A 5,207-nucleotide genomic window follows, 5' to 3' on the forward strand; every position below is an offset into this window, starting at 1 on the left:
TTTAACAAGCTGGTGGAGTTCCGGTTTCGGTGCCCGACGGCCCGGATTTTGTGTCGAAAATCCGATCAGTGGATGACTAGACGTGGCTATGGCCGTAATGTTTTAACCGGACCACTCCGGTTACCAACTGCTCGACCGTGGATGTTGTAATTAACATCATCATCATATGCAGACGGTGGATTAAACGCCAACATTAACGTTTACAGTCGCTGTCTAAAGGGAACTGAGACAAAAAATAAACAGAACTGAACATTGAGGGTTAAGTTCCAAGAAGTAGAAGCCGACGCGTGCGTGTCTTTCTTTTACGGAGTTACTTGCAGAACTAAGAGAAACAGTACAAGCTGAGTCAAGCCAAGTCAAGCCAGCACAAACCAGGTCAAGCCAGGACAAGCCAGGAAATCAACCCGCCAGATGGAGCGTAAGGCCTACTGATGTTGCGTACTCATTATTCCTTTTTCGTAACCTTTTCTAGCACCCTATGTTAGTTTTAAATAATATATTTGTTAGTACTTACGTACTTGTGCTACTGTTCGTTGTGGTGATCCAATTCTGTTATCTTTTAGTTAAAAGTTTGCACCGACATTTAATTGGGATTGATAGGAATAGTGGTTGTTGCAATTTATGCCACCTAGGCCTAAAGCCTCTAAAAAGATCGTTACGCGTTCTCAAATACATCAGGCACAGCTGATTGAAACGCACAGAGAAAGTAATATTTGTGTTTGTCCTGTATCCGGTATCATGAATGCTGCCCAAAAAGAAGAATTTAAAGCCTTCTTTACCTCTTTTCTGACGACAATAAAAGGCGATCTAGAAAAAGAAGCGCATACGACACGCACACAATTAGATTCTCCACAAAATAAGATTGACCAAAAAGCAACTAGTCATGATCACGGCTTGAAGCCAGAAATTTTTGATGGAAATCCTATAGCGGACGCGTCAGTATGGTTGGAGAAGTTTCGTGGCATAGCCAAATTAAATAATTGGTCGGAGGAGTTGCAACCTAATGCTTTTTCACTCTATTTGCGGGGCATTGCGCACGCCTGCTTTGTCACATTAGCTGAGGAAACTACCAGCACTTTATCTACTCTTTTTGATGCGTTTCGCGCACGTTTTGGCTCTGGCCCACAGGATTGGATTTTAAGTCAACAATTAAGTGGGCGTAAACACGCTCCAAACGAGCCCATCGACGATTACATTACTGATATTACGCGCCTATGCAAACGATTAAAATTGTCTGACGTAGAAACAGTGAGATATTTTATTGAGGTATTACAGGGCGACCTTCAAGCCTATGTGTCACTATAGGTAGGCCAAAGACGTTTCAGGAGGCCGAGTCTCAAGCGTATGAAGGACATCGTCAATCGCCGCCAGGCTGCTTCAGATACTCAATCTGTGTTAACGAAAATGCAAATCACGTTTACTAAATTCCTGGAGCAACCTTCAAGTACTTGAACAATGCGGTGATAGCCACCGCTGCGCCAGCTCCAGGTCCTTCAGCTGCTGAAAAGAAACTGGACGAATTGTCCAATCACATTAAAACACTCCAAAAACAACAACAGCGTCAGCAGCAGCACATAAACGCAACTTATGCTATGGCTGCTTATGATGATCAGCCTCCTGGGACATCGCGCCCTTTTCAACCTAGTAATTGGCAGGGACCAAACAGTCAACTAGACCAGTTACAGCGACGGTTAACATATTTAGAGAGTGTTTTAAGGCGGTATCAGAATCCGCGCCATTCCGCCAATCGCTCATATGACCGATCTTACAGAGGCTGGAGTGATAAATATAGTAATGAATTCCGTATTCACCCCTTCTACAATCGACGTTCTATGTTAGCCATAGAGGAACCACCAAATTCCAACCAGGGAAACGCCTAAGGACTCTTGTTGGTACCCCAAGAGTCCGTTTTGGCAGAACAAAATTATTTAAATATTATAGACAAGGTTTTCGAAGAGCAACTAGAAACAACAATCAAGTTAGTTATAAGCCCAGAAATTGTTTTACCACTATAGATAGCAGATCCTCTCCAAGACATTCGGTTGCTCGACATAATGTTTCTACTTGTAAAACAGGTGTAAATAGTATTGATGATATTCGCACGGAATTGCCAATTGTAAATAGTCACAATCGCCTTGATGACAGTTTTTCTGACTCGCCTATTTCGGATATCGTGGTAATCCCGGGACACCCATATCCTACTAAAAATATCGTGTCTGAAACACAGTCTAGGGAATCTTTATGTCCGCTTTCTTCGACGACGAAAAATAGTAATCACAATGTAGCTTTTGATAATACATGTTGAGAAAATTAAATACAGTTACCAAATTGAACCAGAGTTCTCAACATACGAGACGCAATAAAAGAAAGGTTAACAGAAATACACAAGTGAAAGTGCGCAAATATCATTTATCAGAAATTGAAAATAAAATGGAGACTGGCTATGTCCATATTAATATTACCCAGAGAATACCGCAAAATCAGACAGTTTTCTCACTCAGCGATGACGCCGCACAAGGTGTTAACAACATGTCAATTTGTCCCGATGGAAACATTAACGCTGGCGTTACCGTGATTATTGATAAACATTATAGTACCTACGTAGATGACCTAGAAAGGAAAGAATTACATCTCAAAGATGTTATCACCACAAACAATGACGAAACCATAGGAAAACGGAAACGCATTGAAGAAGTTAAAAATAGATACAAGAAATCATAATATATCGTCAGTTAAATTAAAACCAATAGTAAAACAGAAAAGAAGTTACCCAATTTTAAGAGAAGAGATTAACGAGAAAATATTTCACACAGAAATGGAAGACGCTCCAAAGGAAAATGAACAAAGCATTGTGAGTAAACAACCCTTGTAAACCCCTGATCAAGTTGTACAACAGGTTTTTACCAAAATCTGACTTACGCAGTCAGACCACTTCAGGTATTTTCAGGACTAGGAATTTAGATTCGGAAACCATACCCAATGTGCACACAAAGAAAACCGAAACTCTTTCGTATTCACAGGAAATTACCACTGACTCTCGTCTCTTTGTCTTGCCCAGCCAAGCAAGCTGCCAAGAAGACTTAGTTCACGACAACGCGTGTGAAACACAGCAAATTTCCAGCTCCAAACATAATGAAACAAGCACAACAGTTGACTCAGCTAAAGATTTTTCTAAATTGCCAACTTACGAAGAAGCAGTAACCTTTCCTAGTTTAACAGACTATCTGACCAATACTCCTATGACGGAAGAAATAAGGAAAGTTTTGGATTTTGCAAGGCACAGCCCTCTAAAGGGAGCAATTGTTACTGTTTGTCAGGCCAATACACCTCCTTACAAATTCTTCATGCCAAAACAACGTAAACCACCCGATAAATCAGAAATTCCGTCCTGTATTACTACAATGAGCCATTGACACGCTTTGGTTATTTATAACTACCAATCATTCACGAAAACAAAGAAACATAAACTAAACCAAAAAAAACACTGAAACAAACAAACAACAAACAATTTTGTTAAGTATTTCATGAAGTTACTAAGCGGGGTTTGACACGAATACTACTAAATTTTTGTCTGTTAACTCAGCAGTAAGAAACTCAACTAGGTTTAATCTTCTGTTTACACTTTATATTACAATTAAGATTTTACGTGAGCATTTTTGAACACTGTTATTCCTATCAACCCTTCGCTTATGTGATTTTCTTTTAATGCCGTATGTCCACATAATTTTTACTTGTAGGTTATACATTGTTCAGCTGTAGTGTTGAGTTCGTGAAGATGTATATATGTATATATATATATGCCTCCATTTTTTTTGTTATGGTATTGTCATGTTATCTTGCTTGCATTCTATTAACTCACTGTGAGCTAGGGACTAGCTCAATCTAAGGGTGGAGAATATGTAGAACAATAAAATGCAAACAAGATATCAATTCTTAACCATATTCATTCGTTGTAATAATGGGTAAAAAGGCAACGGTAATGTTTTAAGAAATAGGTGTTGGGTCATTCGAAATATAATATTGGAATACTTTAGGTGTTTGGGATACATTGACATTACGGACTTGCTCCTTGACTAGCTGATCAAATGTTGCCTTTCTTATCGTTGTTATTGTATACGCGGATGCTGCGTTTCCTAGGAACTAGTTCTTCGTATGTGTAAATTACCTGACTGTTGTTACGCTGGAAATAGTGCCCTGTAATCTAACTATTTTTAATGTAGTATTTACTTAAATAATTTGTTAACTGATTCTTGTTAGACCTGGTAAAATACCTTGGTACATTCATGTTCTGCGGGCACCGTTGCTATACTACATGTTTTCGGGTCAGCTGCATTGTTCAGCAACTCGTTTGTTTACTCGCGGGTGTCGATCGAGAAAACAAAATAAAAATTGAAATCTAGATTTTGGAAGCGCTCTTTTTGGAATTAGTCGCGTTAGACTCCTTAACTTATTTTTAGTCTCCTGTCCAACTTTTCAGTCAAACCTTGCCCTTTTTACTGAGCTGTTCAGGGAGTTTTATAGCGATGTTTAATTACTTTATTCCTACAATCTCCGACAAAAGTCTTGGCACACCTTCCCACTTTTGCAATATCTGTCAGGGCAATTTATCAGTTCGCCCCGTTCCCCCCAAATCAATTTTGTTAATCGTGATGAAGTGGTCATTGCCCGCTTACAACATTGTCGGGGGGGAAGGGGGTTCCCCCTTCTAATGATGTGATTAGGTATTGTCCCCAAAATACCTTGTCAACGCATTTTCGTGCTGTCTGATCCAGGTGTGCCAAGGACTTTTGTTGAGGATTGTCGTTCACACTTCGACCCAAATAAAGAAAAGATTCCTTACAATAGCAGCGGCACCTCGTTAAGATATGTTTGTACCAAAAGAGCACGTTCACTTAATGAGATGGATGGCTTCAACTGGAACTCCCTCCCACGAAGCTGGGAGTTTGCATACCTATTTCTTGTAACACTTTAGTCGTACAGAATTTTCAACAACAACTTTTATTAGAGATCCTGGCACTTTTCCTTGATTTTAATTTGTAAACTTATTCTTGATAATTGTTATATTGAACGTGCTGATTTATTTGGATCATACACCCTATGCTTGATAGTGGAAATTCAGAAATGAAAAGATTTTTCACTAAGTAAATTCTGCGAATTCTTGGTAGTAGAACACTGCGCATGTACTGACATCAGCGTTGATTTCCGAA

The 5,207-nt window shown here is 39.4% G+C and overlaps 1 pseudogene; it reads left to right on the top strand.

Annotated features, from left to right (window-relative positions):
• Positions 1–356: 356 nt before the first annotated feature.
• Positions 357–1,924, top strand: LOC149095478 (uncharacterized; annotated as a pseudogene).
• Positions 1,925–5,207: the final 3,283 nt, after the last annotated feature.

This window comes from Orbicella faveolata, unplaced genomic scaffold, assembly GCF_042242905.1.
Source record: "Orbicella faveolata isolate gen_17 unplaced genomic scaffold, um_ofav_v1 contig_50, whole genome shotgun sequence".
Taxonomy (NCBI): domain Eukaryota; kingdom Metazoa; phylum Cnidaria; class Anthozoa; order Scleractinia; family Merulinidae; genus Orbicella; species Orbicella faveolata.